The 24834-nt window shown below is 33.6% G+C and overlaps 1 pseudogene; it reads left to right on the top strand.

Annotated features, from left to right (window-relative positions):
* Positions 1-5729: 5729 nt before the first annotated feature.
* Positions 5730-24533, top strand: LOC125816216 (F-box/FBD/LRR-repeat protein At1g13570-like; annotated as a pseudogene).
* The last annotated feature ends 301 nt before the right edge of the window (positions 24534-24834 follow it).

Here is a 24834-nt window from a genome sequence, read left to right as displayed (position 1 = left end):
ATGAACAATGTTTGACTATCAAGAAATTAATGATTTGATAATGTATTCATCGAAAGATTAAAAAATATAATTTTTTTCATTTCTATAAAGGATATTTTCTTAATATAATATAATAAACTATTTAACAGAGAAAATTTGACAAGGAGAAAGTTTAACATTCAAATTCTAAGGAATATTAAAATACAAACTAAAGAAAAATGAGTAGTTAAAAAATAAAGAAGAACGACAAAATACAAAGTCAATAGAAAAGGACTTTGTTGAGAAATATAGAGGAACGAAAAACTAAATAAATAAATAAATTAGGGAAAAACAACCTGAAAAAGAAAAAACAAGTATATTGGTTATTTTGTGGGCGTAAGATTTAAAGTTTTCTTTTACGGCATGATATTAAGAGTGTAGTATCAAAAAAAATTATTAATGTAATTTAGAATATAACATTATGATAATTGTTATTGCATATAGAAAAAAATTGCTTTCATGATTGTTTTTATTGGTGTGGAGTTAGATATAATTTTTTAATAAATAATTTCAATATTTAGAATATAACATTACGATAATTGTTATTGTATATAGAAATAAAGTTGCTTTCCTGCTTGTTTTTATTGTTGTGGAGTTAGAAATCAATTTTGATTAGTGCTTTCAATATTAAAATCAAAATAAATAGAAGTATTTCTATTTATCGAAGACAATAATAAAATGTATCACAAAATTCATCGACAAAACAAACTACAAACACAGTATACTAAAGTTGAACCAATAGAGATTTGAAAGACTTTGAATCAATCTTTACGAATTGGTTGATCAATGATTAGTATTTTATCAGATGTAAAGCTTATGGTGCAAATATTACAAAAAAATAAAATATTAACATAGTGAAAAATAGATACCACTTGTGAAATATATGTAGATCGATGAACTTTTTCAAAGACATCAACATTTTATATATTCCTCGAACACGATATGTTTTAACTCATAATCTAACACAATTCTCTATTTCCTTGCTGCATAGAATTTTTCAGAATTCAACTTTCTCAATTTGGGTTGTAAACGCATTTATGTCGTATGAACATTTGAAATAGATTATTAAGTGATATATTGAAGTTATTTACTGAAGAAAAAAAATAGTATAAAGTACAAAAATCTCATATCTTTGGAGGCTAATTACATCCTATTCCGGAAGTTTTCTCAATTACAAAAATCTCAAATTTTTCATTATTTTCGAATACATTCCTTGATTTTTCGATACGTAAATGATATATTACTCTATGGGAGGGATGTATCCGAGAGGAGATAGGTATGTATCCGAGAGGGGATTATGATATCTTAAGTTGTAAATTTTGTAATTTTCTAATAAAATATGTGAAATTATATATATATATATATATATATATATATATATATGTGTGTGTGTGTGTGTGTGTGTGTGGCACCTTTCTATGGTCACTATTCTTATTTATCTTTATTTTTTTCTCAATTTTTTTATTCATTTCAATAATCTATTAAATACATCTAATGCATCATTAACCTACAATTAAAGAGGATAATGAAAAGTTTTAACATAAAAATATCTTTATTGTTGCAATAGAAAATGAAGAGTTGTAACGGTTGTCAAGAACTTATTGCAATCAACCAATTAAAAATTTATATAAAAAAAAGGTAGAATAGCACATAATCTGAACCACGTAATCTGAAGGTAAATTGACAAAACGAAAGAATGTTTGCAAGAGAAGATGTCCTACTCAAGGTAAATTTAATTTTTAAAAGCTTCACTATCTCTGATAAATCAAATTTTTGATTTGTTTGTATATAAAATTAGCACTTGGTTGAGAAGAATTATTTTTCGTCAAAAATCTATCAATCCCAAATCACAAGAATCAACAACAAATTATTGCAAAAAAAAAAATGCTTATAAAGAAGAACTTACCAATTTACGCAGAGATAATAGGAGTAGGACTTCAATTATGCAGTGGAGAATACTTGTAAGTTGTAGAATTTCTAGCAATTATATATTTTGTTTAGAATTGTGCCAGGAAAAATTAGTCTTATATTTTGTTTAGAATTGTGCTATGGCTTTTATTTGTTTTTAAATTCAATTAATAAAAGAATGGGACCGGATGACAAAAAAAGGTGGTTAAAAAAGGGGGTGAGGCCAGATGAGGTGGAAAAAATGAGTTTTAATAAAAACAATTTTTAAAGAGTTTTTTTAAGAGAAAAGGCTGAATTAAAGTTAGGAAAATATTGCCTTCGCTGGGAATTGATCTCGCGCGGTGGCGCAGCGAGTTGGCGCATTCGACCAGTGCACCTACAACTTTTGTTTATTAGGGTGCACAACTAACTATATATTCATTCTAACAACTGTCTATATATATATATATATATATATATATATATATATATATATATATGACTTTTTTTAAAAAAGTTACCGGGTACATGTGGGTCTGCCCTTGGGTGAACCCCAAGAAGTCATGGAAGTGCCATGTTTTTGCTTAAATAGTACTTGTGCTTTAGTTTGTCTATTATGACTTTAGGCAAACAAGTTGATGCCATGTGTTTAAATGATGTGTCAACTTCGAGTCAAAATAAAAACGAATTAAAAACCGTCACGTGTTTAAAAAGGCGTGTCTTGACCGATTACAAGCAAAAGTTACAATATATAGAGAGATACATGCATCATATAAACAACATTGTTTCTACAGAAAAAGAATGAAACAAATTTGCTACCATTTTTACACAATAAACATTGAGTCATTCTTTTCTTACACAAATAATATTAGTCTTTTAATTGTTAGTTTCTTAGAGATCTAACTATATATGGTTCCTTTCAGAAAAATATAATTGACAAAGGTTGTGAATAATTGACAAACACATCCATCTAGATCTATGGAAAGTTTAGATTTTCCCGTTCCTGTTGCTCCCATGACTATTACTACCTTGTTATGAGATTTCCACTCCAGTACGTATTCGCATTAAGAGGTTGTCATGAGATCTTTCACTGTAAACTTAGATCCTTTGTTGCTCGGACTCAGGTGGAGATATCTGATACGAGTTGCGGATCTAGAGGTCAGGTCGGATCCTCTATGATCTAAACTTTAAGATTCGTGAATATAGATCCATGTATGAATTGGGCTGTGATTGAGCTAAAAATAATTCATATATAGTAAACTTGAGGAGAAAATATTTATGAAGAGGAAAATCTTGGAAGGAGATAAAAGGAAAGGGAGTGATAATAGAAATTTAAGCATACAAGGTACTCCATTTTCTTCAATTTCACATTAGTTTTTTTTTTAGTTTCTCCCTCGAATTTGGTTAAAGTACCCCAAATTGGTTGACCAGATTGGGTACGAATCTCACATCCACTAACCCACACCCCATCGTGTTAACATGAGTGCGACATTAAAAGTGAAAGAATCCGAACAACTTAGGTTAGACCCTCTCATAAACAAACGTGCAATACTCATGTCATGCAAAGGTTAAAAAGAGGGTTGAGATTAGGCCACGTCAATAGGTGGTTGGTTATATATACGCAACAGGAGGAGAAAGCCATGGAAAATGTCTGGTATCATTTCTTCCTCATTTTCTTCTCTTTCTCTTCTCCCTTCTTCCTAAATTCTGATTCACTTCTCATCTCTTCTCTACAGATCTAATGATGGCTATGGAGTATTGCTTAGTTCATCGTAGTTAATTTTACTCTTGTAATCATAATCCATTTAGCATTTATAAATCAGAAAACTGTCCCAAAATCTGAATTCCTTTTCCTTTTCCGCAATTGTGATTATGGATCATGACATAAGATGTGAAAACGGCTACACATTTTATTGTTTCCGGCTTTCGATATCTCACAGACTCTCAGTACAGATAAAGTATCTTGTATAATCTTTGATTATTTGCTCTCAAATTCTACTTCTTTGTTCAATAATCAACTTATCATGAATCCATCAAGTTAGGTTTTCTTTGGGATTTTTTTATTTTTAGGGATAATCATGTCCCTGCCAGTTTAACCGACTAATTAACCAGTACCATAGGTTGTAATCATCTTGTGTTTTCACGCTGCTAGAATTTGAACCTTACATATCGTAATTTTCAACCACTTTATTGATCAACTGCCCAGAAAGGAGTGGTAATATCACCAGAAGATTAATTTCTGATTATTTTTGAAGCGGAGAAATCACGAGTACTTGGTGGATAATGGATAATGGACTCACTCCTCTATGCTTCTTGACTTGAATATTAGGTTAGGGTTCGAACCTATTGCATGTAAGAATTAGGGGTGGATATTGGTAAAAGGATCACAAGTAACTAATTAGGACATGCTGCAAAAAGAATTGGATTGTTAATATTTGGTTATATGACTTTTTAACAAAGTCAATCAGAAAATAATTTAGACATTTGGTTTCCACATGTATTAATTGTTAATGGCATGGATGAGCCTTTTTTCAAACAAAATGTTATAATGATCCTTTTCTCAAAGTTAGATGGCATATTTGAGCCTTTTCTCCCGATAGTGCCACATAGGCCGAAAAGGGTAGAAAATTATTTATTAAATAAGTTTGGGGGTAATAGGACCTTAGTATAGTATAAGTGTGTCTCTGAGATTTCGGGCATAAGTTAGGGGATACTTATGCATTTTCCCCTAAAAGTAAGATGAGATGAGGGAACATTACTTTGTGGATCTTAATCTTGCATTACTCCAATCCCCTGGATGTTCTCTCTTTGACATGCTCCTGTTTTTATGTCTAAGGTGTTATAACTCATTGTGCTTTCTATGCTATGTCTGTTTTATCTACTAAAACTGCATCATTGGATAGAGTATATAATTACTACTATCTTGGGAAGTTATAACTATGGGACTTAATTGTGAACTGTGAGTTCAATTGGAAAGAAAAGTAAAGTGACCGCTTTTTCCTCAAGCTCAAATATTGAGGAACCTTGGTTAATGCAAGGAGGAAAATGCTTATATAAGTTTTTAATACTCTCTCCGTCTCTATTTACTTGTCCATATTTCATTTTTTAGTTGTCCCTATTTAGTTGTCTATTTTGACAAATCAAGAAAGGATAATAAATTTTTTCCTATTATACCCTTATTTACACTTCTTGAAAATTGTAAAAGTGTGTGTTGTTTCTCTCCAATTTATTTCACTTGAATTCAAATAAGTGGTTGTAATTTTGAAGTGAAAAGTTGTCATAAGGGTAAAATTGTAACTTTACTGTGCTAATCATTATTGCCTTAATCTGTGTGTCATTTCTAAAGTGGACAACTAAAAAGGGACAGAGGGAGTAGATTAGATTGGCGGAATATCGAGAAGAATAATGAAACCTTTGTAGGAGTTAATGGGCTAGCTTTATCGATACTAGTGGTGTTTAAGTTCGCTGTCATCCTATCTTCCAGTAGTGGAGCCACGTTTACTGAAGGGGTATAACTGAATACCATTTTGCCAAAAGATTATATTGTGTATATAGGGGATATCATTTTATGTGTACATATATACTTGTTGAATCCCCTGCACAAGAGAACATTTTTTTGAATCTCTCAATGAAAATCTTTCCTTCACCCCTATTGTCTTCAATCTATGTTCTTTCCCGTGCTCAATCATGTATCATTCTACACTTTTGTATGTTGCTTTGGCTAGCTTTCTACAGTGAAGTTAGTTACAACAAATTGTAGTAACCGACTAACAAACTATTCAATCAATGAACTAACTAACCGACTTAAGATTTGATAAGGTGAACTGTGAGGAGAATTCCGTTCAGTTTGCGAATTTCGATCCGATTTCAGCAAAATGGAATTTACTTAAAGGTTAACTGTGAGTTTAATTGGAAAGAAAAAGTAAAGTGACTGCTTATATTGAGAAACCTTGGCTAATGCGAGGAGGAAAATCCATGTATAAGTTTTCAATATATTAGATGGGCGGAATATCCTGAAGAGGAATGAAACCTTTGTAGGAGATAATGGGCTAGCTTTATTAATACTAGTGGTGTTTTAGTTCGCTGTCATCCTATCCTTCCGTGGTGGAGCCATGTTTATTGAAGGGGGTTCAACTAAATATCATTTTGCCAAAAGATTGTATTGTGTATGTATGTTAAATATTATTTTATGTGTACATATATACTTGTTGAATCCTCTGCATACAAGAGAACATATTTTTGAATTCTTTGATGAAAATCTTGCTTTCACCACTGATCTTCAAATAATTATTTTCTCTCTATGATATTGATAAATGATAAAATTTTATACAGTTGCAGACGTTGAACCACTAGTTATTTTCAATAAATTACTGAAATGTATTTGGATATTGCCTTTATCCCTGATTTTAATTTTCAGAGTTGTTGACAAACTTGTTTGGTTAGACCATGAGGAATGCTTCGACATCTGGTGTAGATACAATTATCAATTTGCCTTGTAATGTTCTCGATGTTATTCTTGGGTGCTTGCCTTGGAAAGATGCAATGAAGACCAGTATCTTGTCAAAAGACTGGAGGTACAAATGGGTAACACGTCAAGAACTTGATTTTAATGATGAGTTTTTCAAGTATTTCAAACAAGATGAAGAAGCCAAGATAATTATTTACCAAGTCCTATTAGTCCATAAAGGACCAATACTGAAGTTTAGACTCTGTAGTTTTACGAGTTGTCCTGATATTGATCATTGGATGCACTTCTTGTTGAAGAAAAATGTCCAGGAATTCACCCTTCATGTAAGATCAGGAAATCATTTACCTCATCACCTTTTTACATTCTAACAACTAAGGTATTTGGAACTTCAAGATTGCGTGTTCCACCCTTCACTCGGTTTCAAAGGGTTTGAGAAGCTTGTTAATCTCGACCTTATGCATGTCACTTTTGATCCATCAATATTAACAAATCTCATCTCTAAATGCCCGTTGCTTGAACAATTGAGGTTGTGTTTCATCACAAACTTTGACACCCTTGAAGTTGATGCTGCTAATCTCAAATTCTTTGAGTTTATTGGACAAACAAAATCCATTTCCTTCAAGAACACTCCTATGCTTGAAAAAGTTACCGTGTGTTTCATTGGACATCGACTTTTGACTGATACATCTCATTTTTTCTCTAATCTTACAAAGTTCTTTCATTGCATGCCTTCACTGCTGGAATTGAATCTATGCGGTTCAATATTATGGTAACGTACATTTGTGATATTACTATCATAACCAAATGATGAATCTGATTGGTATCTTAAAGTAATTTTTAACTTGCTTCTAGTACTTGATGAATGGAGGTGAACCAGAGAGTTTCCTAACTGTTCTAGACAATATCAGATCTCTCAATTTTTCGTCCATGTCTTTAAGCAAAATCGAGGAGGTTCCAGGTGTTGTTTACTTGATTACGAGCTGTCCTAAATTACAAGATCTTACAATTGAATTTGTAAGCACTCTTTTGTTTTTTTTTTCATTAAGGTGATTGAATTAACATGATTTGTTCTTCATCTGAACTCACCAAATTAACTGTTCCTTGGAAATTCTTTTAGGACCCTGTGGTTGTGGAGGATATTGTTGAACCTGTTGTAGAATTTCTACGATGCCAATCATTCTCATTAGGTGCTGAGAAGCTTCAAAGAGTACATGTGAACTTGTTTATAGGTCTTGAGATGGAAATGAAATTTATGAAGTTCATTTTGGCCTCTGTACTTGTACTTAAGGAGATTTCCATTTTGAATTTTGTGTATCTCCTTCATCGTTCAGATAAACAAATGATGGACGGGATGAAAGAAATCAGCAGAGCATCACCTAATATTGAATTCATATTTGAATAAGTTGAGTTGGAAGATCGCGGTGAACCCAAGAAGTCATGGAAGTGCCATGGTTTTGCTTAAATAGTACTTGTGCTTTAGTTTGTCTGTTATGACTGTTCAATCAAATTCAAGGCCAACATAATGTTACTACGTGTTTAAATGATGTGGCAGCTCCGAGTCAAAATAAAAACGAATCAAAAGTTGTCAAGTGTTCAAAAAGGCGTGTCTTGACCGATTACAAGCAAAAGTAACAATATATAGGGAGATGCATGCATCATAAACAACATTGTTTCTACAGAAAAAGAATGAAACAAATTTGGTACCATTTTTTTCTTGCAAATAATATTAGTCTCTTGTTAGTTTCTTAGAGATCTAACTATATATGATTCCTTTCATAAAAAGATAAGGCGGTGATTGTTATGGGTCCAACAGGACGGGTAGATCTAGCCTTTCCATAGATCTAGTCGATTCAGAGGTTGTGAATAATTGGCAAACACAACACATCCATCTAGATCTATGGGAAGTTTAGATTTTTCCATTCTTGTTGCTTCCATGACTATTACTACCTTGTTATGGGATTTCCACTCCAGAACGTATTCACATAAGAGGTGATCTTTCACTCCATACTTAGATCCTATGTTGCTCGGGCTCAGGTGCAGATGTCCGATACGGGGTGCGAATCTAGAGGTCGGGTCAGATCCTCTATGATCTAAATTTTAAGATTCGTGGATATAGATCCATATATCGACGGGGTGGGATTGAGCTAAAAATAATTCATATACATAAAACTTGCGGAGAAAATATTTATCAAGAGGAGAATCCTGGAAGGAGATCAAAGGAAAAGGAGTGATAATAGAAATTTAAACATACAAGGTACTCCATTTTCTTCAATTTCACATTTGTTTTTGTTTAGAATTTCTCCCTCGAATTTGGTCAAAGTATTCAAACTAGTTGACCAGATTGGATACGAATCTCACATCCACTAACCCACACCCCATCGTGTTGACATGAGTGTGAAATTGAAAGTGAAAGAGTCCGAGCAACTTAGGTTAAACCCTCTCATAAACAAATATTTACAAGAAACAAATGATGCAATACCCATATCACGCAAAAGTTAAAAATTTAAGGCTTACAATTTAAGTGTTTCTCTGTCATGTCAATTTTCTGTCATAAAATCAGTGACTCAGTCATTGACATGTTGTTACATTTTATTGTCTTCTAATTTATGGCTTCCTCTTGTTTATTAGGGGAAGTTCGTCTCTACTAAATACATATTTCTAATATTTGCTATTCATTTACACAGCGAGTGAATTATTATGATATATTTTTTTAATTTTTAAATAAAATTCGTTTGTATTTTATTTCTTGAATGAATCATTTAATATGTATATCCTTACTAGATATAGGACATGATCCCTTCCTTCAGAATGCAACAGGTTAAACCTTCTAATTTTATTTATGAACCTCCCTGAATCCTCTTTGTCAAGGAGTCAAGTTAGTAGAGTAATAGCTAACTTAGACTCCCCCCCTTTTTTGGTGTTAACTTGTAGAATTTATCTTACTCTAGTTCTACCCCAAGATCTTGTATTAAGTTTGGTATACCAAACTTCAAAATGTAACTCTTTCATATCAATGATTATTGGAGGCAGTTTAAAAAAAGAAAAAAAGATATAGGATATGGAGCCCAATATATGTTATTTTCTTTGTCTCAATTTATGTGCTATAGATCAAACTTGAGAAGTTATTCAATTTTTTAACATTAATTTTTACAATATTTTAAATTGTTAATGTATATTATTATTTTTGTCCCAATTTATGTGACATAAATAGAATTTCAAAAATTAACTTAGTTTTTTTATATATCTTTTAAAAATTTAAAGCTATCAATTATTATAATTTTTTACGTATTTTCAGATAATATGTGTTAATTTTCATGTTTCAATTTATCTGTATTAATAGAATTTTATGAAAAGCAACGGTATAGTTGGGCAATAAGGCCGGGTTTATAAAAAAACTATTCTCAAGGAAATCAATAGATAGATAGAGTAACAGATAAGGGCCCGTTTGGCCATAGATTTTTCAAATAATATTTGGGGGGAAATTTGGTAAATAGTGTTTGTTCATACAATTTGTCATTATTTGACACATATTTTTGACAAATATCTCAAATTTTCAAATACTAGTTTTTTCTAGTATTTGGGCCAAATCTCATTATTTGGATCTTTTGAAAATTGAAATTTTACATCAAACTTTTATCTTTTATAAAAACACCCTCTATAGTAGTTGTTTGCGTTGTATTACATAATTTTTTACGTGAACACCAAAGTAGTGATGAAATATTCAGTGAATATGAAAGTGATGATATGATTGTTGATGAAAATGATGAACAATTGGCTCAGGGTAACAAAGTCATGTGTTTTGTCTACTTCACAATGTATGGAATGATGTTTGTTGCACTCACTCCAAACTACCACATTGCTCTAGTCAGTGGCGGAGGGAGGATTTTCATCAAGGGGGTTCAAAAAAAAATTAATCACGTAAATCATATCCACAAATAAATTAAACGGGTCGAATCGGATATAAACGGGTCAGATTAAACTGTCGAATCAAGAAGAAAAGGGTTTTTTAATATTTAACTTTATAATTAGGGATTAAACTAATAAATCCTAGATTCCCAATCAGCGTTTTAATTTTTTGGAACTAAACATCATTTTCTGATTGCATTATTATATTTTTAAATAAATTAAAACGCCTAAAATATAAGCTGATAAAAGAAATGCCTCTGCCTGGATTCGAACACGTGACCTCGCGTGCAGTAGAGCGAATTCCTGAACCCCCAACGCCACTGAGCTATGCCTTTGGTGTATGTTCAGGGGGTTCAGTACTATATATATACACATATATTAAAAATTTAATCTTATATATATAGTGTAATTTTTCGACAAATGAACCCCCTTGGTCCTACGTAAATCCGCCCCTGGCTCTAGTGTCATGAACACTACTTGTTATTTGTTGCAACAAAGATTCAATTGACTTGTAATACAAATTTATGGTTAGTTTAGATAGTTTTTAAAACTTAAGAGTATAAATCATATTTTTCTAAATAAGTGAAATATATTTCCTAAATACTAGGGATAATGGTCTGAAAAATACCCCAACTTTGATTGAATTTGTTGTTGCGATATTAAACTTTCATGAGGACCTATTACCTCCCTAGACTATTTAATACCGTATTTTTTACCCCCTGAACTATTTAATAGTGTATTTTAAAGGTATATATGTGCCCACGTGGACACATTACTATTTATAATTTTGCATTATTTTTTATGTCCACGTGGGCAAATATATATGTTTAAAATACGGTATTAAATAGTCTAGGGAGGTAATAGGTCCTCATGAAAGTTTAGTATCGCAACAACAAATTCGACCAAAATTGAGGTATTTTTCAGACCTTTATCCCTAAATACTATGGCCAAACACATGGTAAAATTTCACCCAAATTTTTACTCAAATAATATTTGCCAAGAATATTTGGAAATCTATAGCTAAACGCTAGCTTACATTCTGATTATCACACATTAGTTACTCTAATCAGTCAAGACTCAAACAATTTATTTATTTTTGGTTAAACAAACGATAATGTGTACTTCAACTCAGACAAGAACCCGAAATTTGAAAACGTCAGGTGCATCAATATTATCTTAGCTTAAATATGAGCTTTAAGATAAATTTAAAATAAAAACAGTAAAAAATGAAGATTCGGGTGCATTAATATTATCTTAGCTTAAATATGAGCCCTGATTTCACAGGTGATTCTTCTAGTGTATACCAACGACACAAGACACTCATACACTCTTCATGAGTGCACTGTTAATTGTATCGTAGTTTCCAGCCATTTCTCAGGAAGGGACTCATTTGTCAATTATTTTTCATGATAAACTCAGCAATTGACAGACAAGCATATGTTGATGAAACACACTGGTGAAAGCTGCTAACTGTTGGCTTCTACATTAAGAGAAAAGAAAATATGAAACGGTTCAAATACACCCCTATCTGTCCTGCATTTCGGGTAAAATCTTACTGCCTCCGGCTTTCAATCCTCTGAGACTCTCAGTACTGGTAAGCATCTCTGATTATTTGCTCTCAAATTGTACTTCTTTGTTCAATAATCAACTTATGAATCCATCAGAGTTAGGTTTTTGAATGGATAATCATGTCTCTGCCTGTCAGTTTAACCGACTAATTCTCCAGTACCATAAGTTGTCCAAATCATCTTGTGTTTTCACGCCGCTGGAATTTGAACCTTAGATATCGTGATTTTCAACCCATCAACTGGCCAGAAATGGTGTGGTAATATCACCGGAAGATTAATTCCTGATTCTTTTTGAACCGGAGAAATCACTCATACTCGGTGATAATGGACTCACTCCTCTATGATTCTCCACTTAAATATTAGGTTAGGGTTCGAACCTATTGCATGTAAGAATTATGGGTGGATATTGGTAAAAGGACTGCAATTAACTAATTAGGACATGCTACAAAAGAATTGGATTGGTAATATTTGGTTGTATGACGTTTAACAAAGTCTATCAGAAAACAATTCAAACATTTGGTTTCCACATGTATTAATTGTTAATGGCATAGATGAGCCTTTTTTCAAACATAAATATCGTAGATGATCCTTTTCTCAAAGTTAGATGACATATTTAAGCCTTTTTCCCTTTATTTAAAAATATAAATGGGCAAGTTATGCATACTTAAAGAGCTTAAAGTAAGATGAGAGGAGGAAACATTGCTTTGTGGATCTTAATCTCGCATTACTCCGGTGCCCTGGATGTTCTCTCTTTGACATGCTCCTGTTTTTTTGTCTATGGAGTTATAACTCATTGTGGTTGCTCTTCTAAGTCTCTTTTATCTACTAAAACTGCATCACTGGAAATAGTATATAATTACTACTATCTTGGGAAGTTATAACTATGGGACTTAATTGTGAACTGTGAGTTCAATTGGAAAGAAAAGTAAAGTGACCGCTTTTTCCTCAAGCTCAAATATTGAGGAACCTTGGCTAATGCGAGGAGGAAAATCCATATATAAGTTTTAAATAGATTAGATGGGTGGAATATCGAGAAGAGTAATGAAACCTTTGTAGGAGTTAAATGAAACCTTTGTAGGAGTTAATGGGCTAGCTTTATCGATACTAGTGGTGTTTAAGTTTGCTGTCATCCTATCTTCCAGTGGTGGAGCCACATTTACTGAAGAGGGGGGGTGGGGGGGGGGGGTGGGGGGGGTTATAACTGAATACCATTTTGCCAAAAGATTATATTGTGTATATAGGGGAAATGTCATTTTATGTGTACATATATACTTGTTGAATCCCCTGCACACAAGAGAACATTTTTGTGAATCCCTCAATGAAAATCTTGCCTTCACCACTATTGTCTTCAATTTATGTTCTTTCCCGTGCTCAATCATGTATCATTCTCTAATGACGTTGAACCACTAGTTATTTTCAATACATTACCGAAATGTATTTGGATATTGCCTTCATCCCTGATTTTAATTTTCAGAGTTGCTGACATGCTTGTTTTGTTAGACCATGAGGAATGCTTGGACATCTGGTGTAGATACAATTAGCAATTTGCCTTGTAATGTACTGGATGCTGTTCTTGGGTGCTTGCGTTGGAAAGATGCAGTGAAAACCAGTATCTTGTCAAAAGACTGGAGGTACAAATGGGTAACACGTCAAGAACTTGATTTTAATGATGAGTTTTTCAAGTCTTTCAAACAAGATGAAGAAGCCAAGAGAATCATTTACCAAGTCCTATTAGTCCATAAAGGACCAATACTGAAGTTTAGATTCTGTAGGATTACGAGTTATCCTGATATTGATCATTGGATGCACTTCTTATTGAAGAAAAATGTCCAGGAATTCACCCTTCATGTAAGCTTAGGAAACGAATACCATTCACCTCATCATCTTTTTACATTCCAGCAACTAAGGTTTTTGGAACTTCAAGATTGCTTGTTCCACCCTCCACTCAGTTTCAAAGAGTTTGAGAAGCTTATTAATCTCGATCTTGTGCGTGTCACTTTTGATCCATCAATATTTACTTATCTCATCTTTAAATGCCCGTTGCTTGAACAGTTGAGGTTGCGTTGCTGCACAAACTTTGACATCCTTGAAATTGATGCCGCTAATCTCAAATTCTATGAGTTTATTGGAACTTCAAGATTGCTTGTTCCATAAGGTGATTGAATATGGTTTCTTATTCATCTGAACTCGCCTAACTAACCGTTCCTCAAATATTCTTTAGTACCAAGTGTGGGTGGGGGATATTTATGAACCTGTTGTACAGTTGCTACGAGCCCAACCATCCTCAAGCGGTGTTGTGAAGCTTCAAAGAGTTCAAGTGAACATGTTTACTGGTCTCGAGATGGAAATGGAGTTTATATTGGCATCTGCACCTGTACTTGAGGAGATCTTCATTTGGAATTGTACGCGTTTCCTTTTTCGTTCGTGTAAACAAATGATCGATGAGATGAAAGAATTCCGCAGTGCATCAACCAATGTTGAATTCACATTTGAAGAAATCGATATGGAAGGTGGATATGAACATGAAGAAGTCATGGAAGTGCCATGATTTTGCTAACATATTATTTTTTTGTAGCACTTAGTTTGCCTGTTATGCCCTGTCTTGTCTGTCTATATTATGCAGTATATATGTGCTTGGCTAAGTAAGTTTTAACAGTTTGATGAACTATGACTCTACTTGTTATGGTCACTATATTACTATGTTATTCCGATTTTGGCCCGTGTTATACAATTATGCATATTTAATCTTTTATTAACTTAAATGTGTAGTTTTGTCTATAAAATTGAATAAATGGGGTAATCTTTTGTCAAGGTGGAGTCTATCTAAATAAGCAGTAATAAAAGAAGTTTTCAAAGTGGATAATGAAACTTAGAGGTCCGAATAGGGATAATCGGATATGTTTGGTAACATCAAGGTCAATTTTTGTCCTATTTTTAATAGGTCAAGGGAATTGTTGGGCAAAAAATTAAACGAAGGATAATTTTGTTTCATTTTCAATAGTTCAAGATTCTTTTTGGCCATTTTTTTTTATTTTTTTTTGGTTTTATGATAATTTTGTTTATCACTTAAATGCCTTGGATCTATAACAGATACCACTTCTTCTTCGCTGTTTGGGCATTTGGAACTGTTAGCAGTTGAGGATGAACTTCAGGCTTTCTATGAGTAGAAATCCAATTATCGAACTTTAGTATACACACAATAAACTGAAGCGCTGATGATTCAGCCCAAGTGTATTGGAGATTATAACAAGGAGATTGCAAAGAGCTAAGATGCACCTGGCCAGCTGTCATTATTAGTTATTTCCAGGTGTCATTATCAGTTAGTTAGAAGATATTTTGTATAGATAATTAGTCGGTTAGAAACTGTATATAAGGTGTGACTCAACAGTTGTAGAGGAGAGATATTAGTTCAATTCACAAGATATTCCCTTTTTATAAAGCTTCATTGTAAAGTTCAGTAATGGAGGTTCAAGCTTTACATCTAGTTCTTCACTGATTACATACAATCTATGAGTAGTTTATCATGGTATCAAAGCGGGTGTAGTCGATTGTGAGGCGCATCAATTTTTCTGTTTGATTTTCAATTTTTCGATATGGCGAAGAAGATCGATCACGATCATCCTCTGTATTTGAACTCTTTCGATGTACCATGAGCTGTGCAGATTGGGATTCAACTCATTTGAATGAAGAATTACACTCTTTGGAGTCGCGCGATGCAACTCAATCTCCCCACGAAGAATAAATTGGGGTTCATTGATAGGAGCATCAAGTAGGACGACTTCAAAGAGGAGCTGGAAAAGAAACAGTGAGATAGATGTAACACAATGGTGATTTCCTGGATTATGTCTAATGTTAGCAAGGAACTGGTTAGTGGTATCTTGTTTCGATCAAATGCAGCACCAATTTGGTCTGATTTGCATGAACGATTTGACAGGTAAATATGTCTCAAATTTTTCATCTACACAAGGCTATAGTCTCTCACACGCAAGGTGTTTCCCCTGTTTCTGTGTATTACTCTCGATTAAAGGATTTATGGGATGAATTTGACTCTATAGTTCCTCTTCCCTCTTGTGATTGTGCGAAATCAAAGGATTACACTGCTAGCATGGTTAGGCAGAAATTATTACAATTTCTCATGGGATTGAATGATAGTTATGGACAGGCACGCAACCAAATTCTTATGATGAATCCTCCACCTAGTGTTAATCAATGTTATGCCTTATTTGTGCAAGATGAAAGTCAACGAGCTTTGGGTGGTGATTTTCATGGGGGAAGTGAGGGCCCTGATCCCACTGCTCTCTTCATCTGTAAATCTAGTAGTTCTGGTTCAGGTTCTAGAGGTAGGGGAGGAAGAAGTTATGGACATTTTCCGAAACAACAAAAAGGATGTGGCACATATTATGACTACTGTGAAATGAAAGGACATAATAAAGAAGATTGCAACAAGCTAAAACACTGCACTCATTGCAATATGCAAGGTCACACAAGTGACATTTGTTTTCAATTAATTGGTTATCCACAAGATTGGAAAGGGAAGAAAAAAGCTAACATGGTACATACTTCGAATGGAATGGGAACACAGGTTGAAGGTTCACAAATGCAACGATCTCAGAGATCTGGCACTGAGCAGCACAACCAATATTATCAATCTGGAGCAAGCAACGGGAATGAATATGCTCCTCATTTCACACCGAATCAGTACAATCAAATCCTACAGATGTTGAATAAGTCTCAAGTAACTGAGTCCAGTGCACACATAGCAGGCATGTAGTCATTGTTTCGACTGGATAGTTGATAGTGGAGCATCTGACCACATGGTTGGGACTAAAAGGCTGTTGAATCATGAATTAACAATGAATAATACAGGGAAGGTTCAGTTAGCTAGATGAGATTCAACAACTATTACATAATCAAGAAGCTCTAAGCTCTCAGGAGGTGATGTTATTAAGGATGTACTATGTGTACCAACTTTTAAATTCAATTTTTTGTCAGTTTCTAAATTGACAAGGGAATTGAATTGTTGTGCTTTATTCTTTCCTGACTTCTTCATTCTTCAGGATCTCTTCACTGGGAGAATGAAGGAGATTGGTAATAAGAATGATGGATTGTATTTGTTGAAGACACAGACGCAACATCAAGTGCAAGGTGCAAGATCACTGATAGCAGCTAAAGGATGTGGAGATGGTGGTATTTGGCACAAGAAATTGGGGCATGTACCTATGAATGTAATTAGAAAGATAAGCAGGCTTAGACACAATACAAATTTGACATTGAATAATTGTGATGGTCCATTAGCAAGATAAATCAGACTTCCTTTTAAAGCTAGTAACAGTTGGAATGGTAAATGTTTTGATTTGATTCATTTAGATGTATGGGGTCCCTATAAGGCTGCAACATATAATAACACGAAGTTTTTTCTTACACTTGTTGATGACTATTCCAAATGGACTTGGGTGTTTTTGTTACATCTTAAGTCTGATGTGTCTACTATACTGAAGTAATTCATTGTGATGGTCAAGACACAGTTTGGTTTGTAGGTGAAAGCATTCATATCTGATAATGAAGGGGAGTTTTTTAACTCTCAATGTGATGAATTGTTCAAACTTAATGGGATAGTACATCAAAGTTCTTATCCACACACACCTTAACATAATGGTGTAGTGGAAAGAAAGCATACGTATATCCTGGAGACCGCTAGGGTAATCAGATTCCAAAGCCATTTGCCAATTAGATTTTGGGGGGAATGCATACTAGTTGTTGTACATATTATCAATAAAGTATCTCTTTCTGTGCTACATGATACTTCTCCTTTTGAAATGATGTATGGAAGACAACCTGACCTATCCTATATGAGGTTTATATGATGCTTATGTTATGCTACTGTAGTGCACAAAACTGACAAGTTTGGTCCACGGGCAATCAGATCAGTTTTGATGGGGTATGGAGATACACAGAAAGGTTACATACTTTTTTATCTGGAGCATCATATTTTTTTCATTAGTAGAGATGTTATCTTCAATGAAGATTTTTTTCCCTTTTCAAGTTCATCCTAGAGGTGCTTTGCAGGATAATAATCATAGGACTGGAAGTTCAATTCCTACAGTTGCAGTAGATGAAGAAGAGGATCAAGTTGTGCAAGCACCTGTTGTGACTGAGACTCAACCTGAAGTAGATGCAGATGAGGCTCATATTGTGCAGGCACTAGTTGTGCCTGAGCTTGCCACAACACATGACATGCCAGTAGTTGAAAATGTCCAGAAAAGATCAACAAGAACAACTAAAGCTCCTATATAGCAGAAGGATTTTGTGACTTCAAGAAAAATTAATCAAACGAATTGTCTTTATTCTATTTCTGATGGTGTTGATTATAACAGCCTTTCCAAGTCATATCAGTGTTATATTGCCAATTATTCAGCAAATGTGGAACCAAATTCTTATCATCAAGCTATGCATGATGATAGATGAGTTCAAGCAATGAAGGAAGAGATCACAACACTGGAAGACAACAACACATGGGAACTTGTACCATTGCCTCATGGAAAGAAGGTTATTGGCTGCAAGTGTGTATATGAGATAGAATACAAAGTTGATGGACAAATTAAGAGGTTTAAAGCCAGATTGGTTGCAAAGGGGTACAACCAAAAAGAGGGTTTGGATTACCAGGAAACATTCTCTCTTGTTGTTAAGATAGTCACAGTAAGGACAATGTTATCCATTGCAGAAACAAAAGGTTGGGATGTTCAACAAATGGATATTTATAATGCTTTCTTGCAAGGAGATTTAACCGAGGAAGTATACATGCAGCTGCCACAAGGCTTCCATCAAGAATCAAAGGATAGAAATCAAGTATGTAAGCTAGTTAAATCACTCTATGAATTGAAGCAGGCCTCCAGACAATGGAATGTTAAGTTGACTAATATTGCTAGTTGCAGGCTTTCAGCAAAGCCACCTTGACTATTCTCTCATGACCAAGAAGACTGGTGCTGATATAGTGGTGATACTCACATATGTTGATGATCTTCTGGTGACAGGAAGTAATAATCAACTGATAGAAGAAGCAAAACAGGTCTTGAAAGACAATTTTAAGATCAAAGATTTGGGAAGTCTTAGATTCTTCTTAAGAATTGAATTTGCTAGAAGTTCAGAAGGAATTTTAATGCATCAAAAGAAGTATGCCTTGGGTCTGATCTCAGATTTGGGATTAAGCAGTTCTAAGCCAATAGACACACCAGTGGAGCAGAACCAAAAACTCACTACTCATGAATTTGATGATTTTTTTGGAAACGATTATGATTCACCTTTATTGGATGTTAGTGAATATCAGAGACTGATTGGAAGATTGTTATATCTCACACTCACAAGGCCTGACATTTCCTATGTTGTTCAAAGCCTAAGTCAATTCATGCATACCCCTAAGACCTCTCACATGACTGTTGCCATCAGGATAGTGAAATATGTTAAACATTCACCAGGCCTTGGAGTGCTCCTTTCAGCAACATCAACAGGTTCCTTACAAGCCTTCTGTGATGCAGATTGAGGGTCTTGTATTAATACTAGAAGGTCTATTACTGGTTACATAATCAAGTATGTAGATTCACCAATCTCATGGAAGTCTAAGAAACAGTCCACTATTTCCAGAAGTTCAGCTGGGGCAGAGTATCAGAGTCTTGCATCTACTGTTGTAGAAATCACTTGGATCACTGGTCTGTTTAACACTTTGGACATACCTCTAAGCCTACCAGTTCCTTTACATTGTGACAGCAAAACAGTCATCCAAATCGTTGCTAATCCAATTTTCCATGAACGAACGAAGCACATTGACATCGATTGTCACTTTATTAAAGAAGGTCTTGAAGGGATTTGTGATAATCCATTATTTGTGCTCCTCTGAACAACTTGCTGACCTTTTTACTAAGGGGTTGAGTAGGTGCCGACATTCTCATCTTATGTCCAAGCTGAGATTGAAGAACATATTCATATCACCCAACTTGAAGGGGGATATTGAAGATTATAACAAGGAGATTGCAAAGAGCTAACATGCACCTGGCCAACTGTCATTATTAGTTAGTTCCAGCTGTCATTATCAGTTTGTTAGAAGATATTTTGTATAGATAATTAGTCGGTTAGAAACTGTATATAAGGTGTGACTCTACAGTTGTAGAGGAGAGATATTAGTTCAATTCACAAGATATTCCCTTTTTATAAAGCTTCATTGTAAAGTTCAGTAATGGAGGTTCAAGCTTTACATCTAGTTCTTCACTGATTACATACAATCTATGAGTAGTTTATCAAAGTGCACACAATGGAAAAGGGTTTAACATTCGTGATATGTCTTATATACGCATTTCCTCAATTATCAATTCACAAATGCATCCATCGTTATCTTTTATCAATTCATAAATGCATCCATCGTTATCTTTTATTTTACGTATACCCCCAAATAATATAAAAAATCGTTTCTATTGAATAAATTTCTAGTATTTGCTATGCATCAACTAGTAAATTATTATAATATATATTTTTCAATTTTCAAATAAAATTAATCTTATTTTACTTCTTGAATGAATAAATAAATAATTTCAATATGTATATCCTTATATGAAAAACATACTATGTGACTTTTATGGACAGTGTCGTGAGATATTTAAACTTTTTATTTATTTTAAGGTATACTTAAGATTAAAAAAATAAGGCTTAGTATATATATATATATAGAAAATTTTAAAATAAGTGATTTGATTGGTTGGTTAATTGGTATCTTGAATTTATATTAATCTAAATACAGTAATATATAAATTCTGACTTAAGAAGATGCTATAACAAGTTAATTTTTTTGAAAATACGCTTTGTAGTGAGGAATCCGATTTATTTAAACCGTACCATTGTTTTTCTTCGGTATCGGTATGGTTCGATTAATTTTTGGATTTTTAACTTCTAAATTGTCACCTCAAAATATACTATTATTAAAATATTTCTTTCCCAAGTATACGTTCTTGAAGAAGCACTTCAATTATTTATCAAGAAATCAAGAATGTTAAACCTTCTTGTGTATTGTTTGATCTTAAACATTTAATATAAATATTTTTCATACATTTTGCCATAAGATTATATTTATATTTGAAAAATGTTATAAAATATATTTATATATTAAATTTAACATATTGTTAATATATAATTATATTTACATACGTATTAGAACATTCGGTTCGGAAATTTTTTGATTTTTTTTTATAAATTAAAAGGGTCATCCCAATTGTTTGGGATGGTTACAAACTTAAATAAAAATCCATGATTTTATTAAAAAATGATATAAATCAATTTAGTACGGTTAGATTCAATCGATTTTTCATATTTTTTTGACACCCTACATCAACTATTAAACTCAAATGCCTAATTAACACTAGATATAATTAGCTCGTGCAAGCACTGTTTATCCTTAATAGATTTATAAAACTTGTATATAAAACGATAATGCAAAAGAAATAAGAAGAATTTTCTAAATTTGAAAGAGTAGCTAACCTGAAAATTTATGAGATCAAACTAAGAAAGAGTGTGTGAAACAAAAAAGAAGTTTACTAGAAAAAATAAGAGAAAAGAAAAAGAGCTTTTATATATCCATCTATATATGAGGACTGAGGTGGCTTTAGTCAAAAGAGATAAAGCCACGAAGCTAATGTATTGGCAATTGAAGGAAAAACCACGTAATAATATTAAAGGTGAACTTCTTTAGAAGCATAGAACAAAAAACATTAGGGGCATTTTTGTACAAATAAGAAAAGTAGGAAAATATAAATAAATTTCAACCTCTCTGTCCTGCATTTCGGGTAAAATCTTACTGTCTCCGGCTTTCGATCTCTCTGACTCTCAGTACTGGTAAGTAAGCATCTTCTATAATCTCTGATTATTTGCTCTCGAATTTTAGTTATTTGTTGAATAATCAATCAACTTATCATGAATACATCAAATTAGTGTTTTTGGGGGATTTTTTCTTTTTTTATGGATGATTCATGTATCTGTCTGCTAGTTTAACCGACTAATTCTCCATTACCATAAGTTGTCCAAATCATCTTGTGTTTTGATACCGCTGGAATTTGAACCTTAATTATGGTGATTTTCAACCCACTTTATTGATTAACTTGCCAGAAATGGTGTGGTAATATCACCGGAAGGTTAATTCCTGATTCTTTTTGAACTGGAGAAATCACGAATACTTGGGGGATAATGGACTTGCTCCTCTATGATTATCCACTTAAATATTAGGTTAGGGTTTGAACTCTATTGCATGTGAGAATTAGGGGTGGATATTGGTAAAACGATCACAAGTAACAAAAGAATTGAATTGGTAATATTTGGTTATACGTCTTTTAACAAAGTCAATCAGGAAACAATTTAAACATTTGGTTTCCACATGTATTAATTGTTAATGGCCTGGATGAACCTTTTTTCCAAACAGAAAAATGTGGATCTTAATCTTGCATTACTCCGATCCCTGGATGTTCATGCTCCTGTTTTTATGTCTTAAGGTGTTATTAACTCATTGTGCTTGCTCTTATAAGTCTCTTTTATCTACTAAGCTTCATCATTGTATAGAGTATATAGTAGTACTATCTTTGGAAGTTATAACGATGGGACTTTGAGGTGAACTGTGAGTTGAATTGGAAAGAAAAATAAAGTGACCGCTTCTTCCTCAAGCTCAAACATTGAGGAACCTTGGCTAATGCAAGGAGGAAAATCCATATATAAGTTTTCAATAGATTAGATGGCCGGAATATCGAGAAGAGTAATGAAACCTTTGTAGGAGTTAATGGGCTAGCTTTATCGATACTAGTGGTGTTTAAGTTCGCTGTCATCCTATCCTTCCATGGTGGAGCCATGTTTATTGAAGGGGGTTCAACTGAATACCATTTTGCCAAAAGATTGTATTGTGTACGTAGGTTAAATATTATTTTATGTGTACATATATACTTGTTGAATCCCCTGCACACAGGAGAACATTTTTTTGAATCCCTCAATGAAAATCTTGCCTTCACCACTATTGTCTTCAAATCTATGTTCTTTTGTGGCGCTCAATCATCTATCATTATTTTCTCTCTATGATATTGGTTAATGATTAAAAAATTTATGCAGTTGCAGATGTTGAACCACTAGTATTTGGATATTGCCTTTAGCCCTGATTTTAATTTTCAGAGTTGTTGACAAACTTGTTTTGTTAGACCATGAGGAATGCTTCGACATCTGGTGTAGATACAATTAGCAATTTGTCATGTAGTGTACTGGATGCAATTCTAAGGTGCTTGCCTTGGAAAGATGCAGTGAAGACCAGTATCTTGTCAAAAGACTGGAGGTACAAATGGGTAAACACGTCAAGAACTTGATTTTAATGATGAGTTTTTCAAGTCTTTCAAACAAGACGAAGAAGCCAAGAGAATTATTTACCAAGTCCTTTTAGTCCATAAAGGACCAATACTGAAGTTTAGACTCCGTAATTTTACGAGTTGTCCTGATATTGATCATTGGATGCACTTCTTGTCGAAGAAAAATGTCCAGGAATTCACCCTTCATGTACGCTTAGGAAACAAATATCATTCACCTCATCATCTTTTTACATTCCAGCAACTAAGGTAGTTGGAACTTCAAGATTGCTTGTTCCACCCTCCACTCGGTTTTAAAGGGTTTAAGAAGCTTATTAATCTCGATCTTATGCATGTCCCTTTTGATCCATCAATATTAACAAATCTCATCTCTAAAATCCCATTGCTTGAACGGTTTAGGTTGCGTACCATCACAAACTTTGACATCCTTGAAATTGATGCTGCTAATCTCAAATTCTTTGAGTTTATTGGAAAAACAAAATCCATTTCCTTCAAGAACGCTCCTATGCTTGAAAAAGTTACTGTGGGTTTCCTTGGACGACGACTTTTGACGGATACATCTCCTCTTTGCTCTAATTTCCCAAAGTTCTTCCATTACATTCCTTCACTGCTGGAACTGGATATATGCGGTACAACATTAGAGGTAATGTACATTTGTGATATTACTATCATAACTAAGTGATGAATCTGATTGGTGTTCTAAAGTAATTTTTGACTTTCTTGTAGTACTTGATCAAGGGAGGTTTACCAGTGAGTCCCCCAACTGCTCTGAACAATATCAAATCTATCACTATTTCGTCCATGTCTTTAATAAACTCCGATGTGGTTTCAAGTGCAGTTTACTTGATTACAAGCTGTCCTAAATTACAAGATCTTACAATTGACTTTGTAAGCACTCTCTTGTTTTTTTTCATTAAGGTGATTGAATATGGTTTCTTATTCATCTGAACTCGCCTAATTAACCGTTCCTCAAAAATTCTTTAGTACCCTGTGGGAGATATTGTTGAACCTGCTGTACAGTTGCTACGAGCCCAATCATCCTCATATGGTGTTGTGAAGCTTCAAAGAGTTCGAGTGAACATGTTTACTGGTCTCGAGATGGAAATGAAGTTTATGAAGTTTATATTGGCATCCTCACCTGTACTTGAGGAGGTCTCCATTTGGAATTTTACACGTTACCTTTTTCGTTCGTGTAAACAAATGATGGATGAGATGAAAGAATTCGGCAGAGCATCACCCAATGCTGAATTCACATTTGAAGAAATCGATATGGAAAGTGGATATGAACATGAAGAAGTCATGGAAGTGCCATGATTTTGCTAACATATTATTGTTTTGTAGCACTTAGTTTGCCTGTTACGCCCTGTCTGTCTAATATTATGTAGTATATATGCGCTTGGCTAAGTTAGTTCTAACTGTTTGAAGAACTATGACTCTACTTGTAATGGTCACTGTATTATTATGTTATTCCCATCATTTTGGCCCCCGTGTTACACAATTATGCATATTTGATCTTTAATTAACTTAAATGTGTAGTTTTTGTCTATAATATTATTGTTTAGTCGTCAAAACTTGAAAAAAATCTGGCTAGTAAGTGAAATATGCGTATAGATAA

Source organism: Solanum verrucosum, unplaced genomic scaffold (assembly GCF_900185275.1).
Source record: "Solanum verrucosum unplaced genomic scaffold, falcon-dt-bn FXZP01000261.1, whole genome shotgun sequence".
NCBI lineage: Eukaryota > Viridiplantae > Streptophyta > Magnoliopsida > Solanales > Solanaceae > Solanum > Solanum verrucosum.
The sequence above is the reverse complement of the archived record's forward strand: the minus strand, read 5'-3'. Positions and strand labels throughout refer to the sequence as shown.